General features: G+C 42.5%; 10 non-coding genes across 10 annotated transcripts; 6 read left to right on the top strand and 4 right to left on the bottom strand.

Moving 5' to 3' along the window:
* The first annotated feature begins 751 nt into the window (after positions 1 to 751).
* Positions 752 to 835, top strand: TRNAL-CAA. Its single transcript has one exon. It is a non-coding gene; the product is annotated as a tRNA-Leu (tRNA).
* Positions 836 to 1,652: 817 nt separating this feature from the next.
* On the top strand, positions 1,653 to 1,736 carry TRNAL-CAA. Its single transcript has one exon. It is a non-coding gene; the product is annotated as a tRNA-Leu (tRNA).
* An 858-nt stretch (positions 1,737 to 2,594) lies between these two features.
* Positions 2,595 to 2,678, top strand: TRNAL-UAA. The gene has a single exon. It is a non-coding gene; the product is annotated as a tRNA-Leu (tRNA).
* Positions 2,679 to 2,952: 274 nt separating this feature from the next.
* TRNAN-GUU lies at positions 2,953 to 3,026 on the bottom strand. The gene has a single exon. It is a non-coding gene; the product is annotated as a tRNA-Asn (tRNA).
* Positions 3,027 to 3,548: 522 nt separating this feature from the next.
* On the top strand, positions 3,549 to 3,632 carry TRNAL-UAA. The gene has a single exon. It is a non-coding gene; the product is annotated as a tRNA-Leu (tRNA).
* A 235-nt stretch (positions 3,633 to 3,867) lies between these two features.
* On the bottom strand, positions 3,868 to 3,941 carry TRNAN-GUU. The gene has a single exon. It is a non-coding gene; the product is annotated as a tRNA-Asn (tRNA).
* Positions 3,942 to 4,891: 950 nt separating this feature from the next.
* TRNAN-GUU lies at positions 4,892 to 4,965 on the bottom strand. The gene has a single exon. It is a non-coding gene; the product is annotated as a tRNA-Asn (tRNA).
* A 522-nt stretch (positions 4,966 to 5,487) lies between these two features.
* Positions 5,488 to 5,571, top strand: TRNAL-CAA. The gene has a single exon. It is a non-coding gene; the product is annotated as a tRNA-Leu (tRNA).
* A 260-nt stretch (positions 5,572 to 5,831) lies between these two features.
* Positions 5,832 to 5,905, bottom strand: TRNAN-GUU. Its single transcript has one exon. It is a non-coding gene; the product is annotated as a tRNA-Asn (tRNA).
* Positions 5,906 to 6,427: 522 nt separating this feature from the next.
* Positions 6,428 to 6,511, top strand: TRNAV-CAC. The gene has a single exon. It is a non-coding gene; the product is annotated as a tRNA-Val (tRNA).
* The last annotated feature ends 2,295 nt before the right edge of the window (positions 6,512 to 8,806 follow it).

Raw genomic sequence — 8,806 nt, 5'->3', positions numbered from 1 at the left:
TCGTTCCTCTCTCCAACAGTCAATAGATATTATCTACTTTAATCCGTTACGCATCGTCGTTCTCTCTAATCGATCTGGGATCTCACTATCAACTCCTTCTGAATGCCAAGAGTCTTCACTGGCAAATCACCTAGTAACTAGCTCTAATTTCATTTGTAAAAGTCCAAGCCCACTGCTAGCAGACATTGTTCATGATCTGGGATCTCACTATCAACTCCTTCTGAATGCCAAGAGTCCTCACTGGCACATCGCTTAGTAACTAGCTCTGATTTCATTTGTTGTGCCAAGTAACTAGCTCTGATTTCATTTGTTGTGCCAAGTAACTAGCTCTGATTTCATTTGTAAAAGTCCAAGCCCACTGCTAGCAGACATTGTTCATGATCTGGGATCTCACTATCAACTACTTCTGAATGCCAAGAGTCCTCACTGGCACATCGCCTAGTAACTAGCTCTGATTTCATTTGTAAAACACCAAGCCCACTACTAACAGACATTGTTCATTCTTGCCTAGGAGGTATTGCCATGAGTCTCACAGTTTTAAAACGCGCCTATTAGGGAGAAGTTTTCGCACCATTATTAAGATTGTTTCGTTCCTCTCTCCAACAGCCAGTAGATATTATCTATTTTAATCCGTTACGTATCGTCGTCAGCCTCACAATTTTAAAACGCGTCTACTTGGGAGACGTTTACACACCCGTATACGGAATGATAAATTCCCCTCCTAAAACAATCAAGGAATGCACAACTAGTAGTCAGGATGGTCGAGTGGTCTAAGATGCCAGACTCAAGTTCTGGTCTTCGTAAGAGGGCGTGGGTTCAAATCCCACTTTTGACATCCATCCATGTTATTTTGTTAGGCAAAACTCGTACCAAAGTGGATAATATCTACTACCGGGCTTGTGTCGAACTTTTCAACGCTAAGAAATGGAACTCGTTCCTTGGTGGATATCAATTGTGTACTCAGCACTACTTTTTAAAAGTGTCAAAACATGATTGTTTAGTTAGTTCTCGTACACGAGACCATCACAAATCGATGTTGATTGAAAATTTCTACTAGGGAGGAGAAGCACCAAACACAATTATAAGGCATGCTTCAGCCACACACTCTAACCAACTAAGCTATTCCAGCCAATCATTCGCTACAATCCAAGACCACCATTAGTTGATATTGTCTGCTTCCGTTCGTTACGTCTTGGTATCTCCCTCACGGTTTTAAACCGATTCTACTATGGATAGGTTTTCAGACCCATGCAAGAAATGTTTCTTCACCTCTCTAATCGATGTGGGATCTCACTATCGACCCCCTTCTGAGTGCCAAGCGTCCTCACTGGTACATCGCCTAGTGACAAGCTCTGATTTCATTTGTAAAAGTCCAAGCCCACTACTACCAGACATTGTTCATCCTTGCCCAGTAGGTATTGCCATGAGCCTCACAGTTTTAAAACGCGCCTATTAGGGAGAGGTTTTCGCACCCTTATTAGGATTGTTTCGTTTCTCTCTCCAACAGCCAGTAGATATTATCTATTTTAATCCGTTACGTATCGTCGTCAGCCTCACAGTTTTTAAACGCGTCTACTTGGGAGACGTTTACACACCCATATACGGAACGATAAATTTCCATCCCAAACCAATCCAGGAATGCACAATTAGTGGTCAGGATGGCCGAGTGGTCTAAGGCGCCAGACTCAAGTTCTGGTCCTCGTAAGAGGGCGTGGGTTCAAATCCCACTTCTGACATCCATCCATGTTTATTGTTAGGAAAAACTCGTGCAAAAGTGGATAATATCTACTAACAACCGTTATGGGATTGTGTTGAAATTTTCACCGCTAAGAAATGGAACTCGTTCCGTGGTGGATATCAATTTAACTCAGCACTGCTTTTTAAAAGTGTCAAAACATGATTGTTTAGTTAGTTCTCGTTCACGAGACCATCACAAATCGATGTTGATTGAAAATTTTTATCACACATCAATTATAAGGCATGCTTCATTCACACATCTGCTATGACGAGAGCTTGAACCTCCAACCTTGTGGTTAACAGCCACACGCTCTAACCAACTGAGCTATTCCAACCAATCATGTGCTATAATCCAAGACCACCATTAGTTGATATTGTCTGATTTCGTTCATTACGTCTCGGTATCTCCCTCACGGTTTTAAACTGTATCTACTATGGATAGGTTTTCAGACACTTGCAAGAAATGTTTCTTCACCTCTCTAATCGATGTGGGATCTCACTATCGACCCTTTCTGAGTGCCAAGCGTCCTCACTGGCACATCGCTTAGTGACTAGCTCTGATTTCATTTGTAAAAGTCCAAGCCCACTGCCAGCAGACATTGTTCATCCTTGCCCAGTAGGTATTGCCATGAGCCTCACAGTTTTAAAACGCGCCTATTAGGAAGAGGTTTTCGCACCCTTATTAGGATTGTTTCGTTCCTCTCTCACACAGCCAGTAGATATTATCTATTTTAATTCGTTATGTATCGTCGTCAGCCTCACAGTTTTTAAACGCGTCTACTTGGGAGACGTTTACACACCCATATACGGAATGATAAATTCCCCTCCCAAACCAATCCAGGAATGCACAATTAGTAGTCAGGATGGCCGAGTGGTTTAAGGCGCCAGACTTAAGTTCTGGTCCTCATAAGAGGGCGTGGGTTCAAATCCCACTTCTGACATCGATCCTTGTTTATTGTTAGGCAAAAACTCGTGCCAAAGTGGATAATATCTATTAACAACCGTTATGGGATGGTGTTGAAATTTTCAACGCTAAGAAATGGAACTGGTTCCGTGGTGGATATCAATTGTGTACTCAACACTACTTTTTAAAAGTGTCAAAACATGATTGTTTAGTTAGTTCTCGAGACCATCACAAATCGATGTTGATTGAAAATTTTTACCAGGGAGGAGAAGCATCAAACACAATTATAGGGCATGCTTCATTCTCACATCTGCTAAAAGGAGAGCTTGAACCTCCAACCTTGTGGTTAACAGCCACACGCTCTAACCAACTGAGCTATTCCAGCCAATCATTTGCTACAATCCAAGACCACCGTTAGTTGATATTTTCTACTTTCGTTCGTTACGTCTCGGTATCTCCCTCACGGTTTTAAACCGAATCTACTATGGATAGGTTTTCAGACCCTTGCAAGAAATGTTTCTTCACCTCTCTAATCGATGTGGGATCTCACTATCGACCCCTCGTGAGTGCCAAGAGTCCTCACTGGCACATCGCCTAGTGACTAGCTCTGAGTTCATTTGTAAAAGTCCAAGCCCACTGCCAGCAGACATTGTTCATCCTTGCCCAGTACGTATTGCCATGAGCCTCACAGTTTTAAAACGCGCCTATTAGGGAGAGGTTTTCGCACCCTTATTAGGATTGTTTCGTTCCTCTCTCCAACAGCCAGTAGATATTATCTATTTTAATTCGTTATGTATCGTCGTCAGCCTCACAGTTTTTAAACGCGTCTACTTGGGAGACGTTTACACACCCATATACGGAATGATAAATTCCCCTCCCAAACCAATCCAGGAATGCACAATTAGTAGTCAGGATGGCCGAGTGGTTTAAGGCGCCAGACTTAAGTTCTGGTCCTCATAAGAGGGCGTGGGTTCAAATCCCACTTCTGACATCGATCCTTGTTTATTGTTAGGCAAAACTCGTGCCAAAGTGGATAATATCTATTAACAACCGTTATGGGATGGTGTTGAAATTTTCAACGCTAAGAAATGGAACTGGTTCCGTGGTGGATATCAATTGTGTACTCAACACTACTTTTTAAAAGTGTCAAAACATGATTGTTTAGTTAGTTCTCGAGACCATCACAAATCGATGTTGATTGAAAATTTTTACCAGGGTTCTCACATCGCTAAAAGGAGGGCTTGAACCTCTGACCTTGTGGTTAACAGCCACACGCTCTAACCAACTGAGCTATTCCAGCCAATCATTTGCTACAATCCAAGACCACCGTTAGTTGATATTTTCTACTTTCGTTCGTTACGTCTCGGTATCTCCCTCACGGTTTTAAACCGAATCTACTATGGATAGGTTTTCAGTCCCTTGCAAGAAATGTTTCTTCACCTCTCTAATCGATGTGGGATCTCACTATCGACCCCTCGTGAGTGCCAAGAGTCCTCACTGGCACATCGCCTAGTGACTAGCTCTGAGTTCATTTGTAAAAGTCCAAGCCCACTGCCAGCAGACATTGTTCATCCTTGCCCAGTACGTATTGCCATGAGCCTCACAGTTTTAAAACGCGCCTATTAGGGAGAGGTTTTCGCACCCTTATTAGGATTGTTTTGTTCCTCTCTCCAACAGCCAGTAGATATTATCTATTTTAATCTGTTACGTATCATCGTCAGCCTCACAATTTTAAAACGCGTCTACCTGGGAGACGTTTACACACCCATATACGGAATGATAAATTCCCCTCCCAAAACAATCAAGGAATGCACAATTAATTGTCAGGATGGTAGAGTGGTCTAAGGCACTAAACTCAAGTTTTGGTCCCCGTAAGAGGGCGTGGGTTCAAATCCCACTTTTTACATCCATCCATGTTATTTTGTTAGGACAAACTCGTACCAAAGTGGATAATATCTACTACCGGGCTTGTGTCGAACTTTTCAACGCTAAGAAATGGAACTCGTTCCGTGGTGGATATCAATTGTGAACTCAGCACTACTTTTTAAAAGTGTCAAAGCTAAGAAATGGAACTCGTTCCGTGGTGGATATCAATTGTGAACTCAGCACTACTTTTTAAAAGTGTCAAAATATGATTGTTTAATTAGTTCTCTTACACGAGACCATCACAAATCGATGTTGATTGAAAATTTATACTAGGGGGGAGGAGAAGCACCAAACACAATTATAAGGCATGCTTCATTCACACATCGCTAGAAGGAGGACTTGACCCTCCGACCTTGTGGTTAACAGCCACACGCTCTAACCAACTAAGCTATTCCAGCCAATCATTTGCTACAATCCGAGACCACCGTTAGTTGATATTGTCTGCTTTCGTTCGTTACGTCTCGGTATCTCCCTCACGGTTTTAAACCGAATCTACTATGGATAGGTTTTCAAACCCTTGCAAGAAATGTTTCTTCACCTCTCTAATCGATGTGGGATCTCACTATCGACCCCTTCTGAGTACCAAGCGTCCTCACTGGCACATCGCCTAGTGACTAGCTCTGATTTCATTTGTAAAAGTCCAAGCCCACAACCAGCAGACATTGTTCATCCTTGCCCAGTAGGTATTGCCATGAGTCTCACAGATTTAAAACGCGCCTATTAGGAAGAGGTTTTCGCACCCTTATTAGGATTGTTTCGTTCCTCCCTCCAACAGCTAGTAGATATTATCTATTTTAATCCGTTACGTATCGTCGTCAGCCTCACAGTTTTAAAACGCGTCTACTTGGGAGATGTTTACACACCCATATGTGAAATGATAAATTCCTCTCCCAAACCAATCTAGGAATGCACAATTAGTGGTCAGGATGGCTGAGTGGTCTAAGGCGACAGACTCAAGTTCTGGTCCACGTAAGAGGGCGTGGGTTCAAATCCCACTTCTGACATCCATCCATGTTTATTGTTAGGCAAAACTCGTGCCAAAGTGGATAATATCTACTAACAACTGTTACGGGATTGTGTTGAAATTTTCAACGATAAAAAAATGGAACTAGTTCCGTGGTGATTGTCAAAACATGATTGTTTAGTTAGTTCTCATGAGACCTTCACAAATCGATGTTGATTGAAAATTTCTACTAGGGAGGAGAAGCATCAAACACAATTATAAGGCATGCTTAATATTATAAGGCATGCTTAATTCACACATCGCTAGAAGGAGGGCTTGAACCTTTGACCTTGTGGTTAACAGCCACACGCTCTAACCAACTAAGCTATTCCAGCCAATTATTTGTTACAATCCAAGACCACCGTTACTTGATATTGTCTTCTTTCGTTCGTTACGTCTCGGTATCTCCCTCACAATTTTAAACCGAATCTAGTATGGATAGGTTTTCAGACCCTTGCAAGAAATGTTTCTTCAACTCTCTAATCGATGTGGGATCTCACTATCGACCCCTTGTGAGTGCCAAGAGTCCTCACTGGCACATCGCCTAGTGACTAGCTCTGAGTTCATTTGTAAAAGTCCAAGCCCACTGCCAGCAGACATTGTTCATCCTTGCCCAGTACGTATTGCCATGAGCCTCACAGTTTTAAAATGCGCCTATTAGGGAGAGGTTTTCGCACCCTTATTAGGATTGTTTCGTTCCTCTCTCCAACAGCCAGTAGATATTATCTATTTTAATCCGTTACGTATCATCGTCAGCCTCACAGTTTTAAAACGCGTCTACTTGGGAGACGTTTACACACCCATATACGGAATGATAAATTCCCCTCCCAAACCAATCTAGGAATGGACAATTAGTAGTCAGGATGGCCAAGTGGTCTAAGGCGCCAGACTCACGTTTTGGTTCTCGTAAGAGGGCGTGGGTTCAAATCCCACTTCTGATGACATCCATCCATGTTTATTGTAGGCAAAACTCATTCCAGAGTTGATAATTATCTACTAATACCGTGCCAAAGTGGATAGTATCTACTAACAACCGTTATGGGATTGTGTCGAAATTTTCTACGCTAAGAAGTGGAACTGGTTTCGTGGTGGATATCAATTTTGAACTCAGCACTGCTTTTTAAAAGTGTCAAAACATGATTGTTTAGTTAGTTCTCGTACACGAGACCATCACAAATCGATGTTGATTGAAAATTTCTACCAGGGAGGATAAGAACCAAACACAATTATAAGGCTTGCTTCATACACACATCGCTAAAAGGAGGGCTTGAACCTCCGACCTTAACAGGCTCTAACCAACTGAGCTATTCCAGCCAATCATTTGCTTCATACACACATCGCTAAAAGGAGGGCTTGAACCTCCGACCTTGACAGGCTCTAACCAACTGAGCTATTCCAGCCAATCATTTGCTATAATCCAAGACCACCATTAGTTGATATTGTCTGCTTTCGTTCGTTACGTCTCGATATCTCCCTCACGGTTTTAAACCGAATCTACTATGGATAGGTTTTCAGACCCTTGCAAGAAATGTTTCTTCACCTCTCTAATCGATGTGGGATCTCACTATCGATCCCTTCTGAGTGCGAAGCATCCTCACTAGCACATCGCCTAGTGGCTAGCTCTTATTTCATTTGTAAAATTCTAAACCCACTGCCAGTAGACATTGTTCATTCTTGCCCAGTAGTTATAAGGCTTGCTTCATACACACATCGCTAAAAGGAGGGCTTGAACCTCCGACCTTGACAGGCTCTAACCAACTGAGCTATTCCAGCCAATCATTTGCTATAATCCAAGACCACCATTAGTTGATATTGTCTGCTTTCGTTCGTTCCGTCTCGATATCTCCCTCACGGTTTTAAACCGAATCTACTATGGATAGGTTTTCAGACCCTTGCAAGAAATGTTTCTTCACCTCTCTAATCGATATGGGATCTCACTATCGATCCCTTCTGAGTGCCAAGCATCCTCACTAGCACATCGCCTAGTGGCTAGCTCTTATTTCATTTGTAAAATTCTAAACCCACTGCCAGTAGACATTGTTCATTCTTGCCCAGTAGGTATTGCCATGAGCCTCACAGTTTTAAAACGCGCCTAGCCTATTAGGGAGAGGTTTTCGAACCCTTATTAGGATTGTTTCGTTTCTCTCTCCAACAGCCAGTAGATATTATCTATTTTAATCCGTTACGTATCGTCGTCAGCCAAACAGTTTTAAAACGCGTCAGCCAAGTTCTGGTCCTCGTAAGAGGGCATGGGTTCAAATTCCACTTCTAACATCCATCGGTGTTTATTGGTTAGGCAAAACTCGTGGCAAAGTGGATAATATCTACTACCACTGTTATGGGCTCGTGTCTAACTTTTCAACGCTAAGAAAGGGAACTCGTTCCGTGGTGGATATCAATTGGGAACATTAAAAGCGTCAAAACATGATTGTTTTGTCAGTTCTCGTATATGAGACCATCCCAAATCGATGTTGATTGAAAATTTGTACCAGGGAGAAGTACCAAACACAATTATAAGGCACGCTTCATTCACACATCGCTAGAAGGAGGGCTTGAACATCCAACCTGGTGCAAACTGAGCTATTCCAGCCAATATTTTGTTACAATCCAAGACTACCGTTAGTTGATATTGTCTGCTTTCGTTCGTTACGTCTCGGTATCTCTCACGGTTTTAAACTGAATCTACTATGGATAGGTTTTCAGACCCTTGCAAGAAATGTTTCTTTACCTCTCTAGTCGATGTGGGATCTCACTATCGACCCCTTCTGAGTGCCAAGTGACACAATCGCACTTTTGAAGGTAGCGGACTAGCGATTGTGCGGCACTCACTCTCCAGCGGCAAGTGAGTTAAGTCAATTTGTTCTTGCGTCGCCTACGGCCAAGCGACGTACGGTCGAACCTCTAGCCTCGATTTTAAAAGAAGGTTTTAGAAAATGAGGAGAGAGAGAGAGATTTTAGAAAGAGAGATTTTAGAAAGAGACGTTATATAAGCAAGCAAGAGAAAGATAACAACGGCTTAGCATATATAACCTTGGGTAGGGAGAAGTTGACGACTAGTCATATCCCCCTATAGTACATTCTGGGCCATTTTAGTTTTGGCAGGTCTAGACATGATATTTTTGAGGTGTCATACGCTCTAGAATTACAAAAGGAAAGACACTAGAATGCAAAGACATGACAAGGGTTTGGCTTGTCATGGGCATGCGGCCATGGGCAACATGCCCTGGACAAGCATG

Source organism: Cucurbita moschata, unplaced genomic scaffold (genome assembly GCF_002738365.1).
Source record: "Cucurbita moschata cultivar Rifu unplaced genomic scaffold, Cmos_1.0 Cmo_Scf00166, whole genome shotgun sequence".
NCBI classification, from domain to species: domain Eukaryota; kingdom Viridiplantae; phylum Streptophyta; class Magnoliopsida; order Cucurbitales; family Cucurbitaceae; genus Cucurbita; species Cucurbita moschata.
This window is presented reverse-complemented; position numbering and strand designations above follow the sequence as displayed.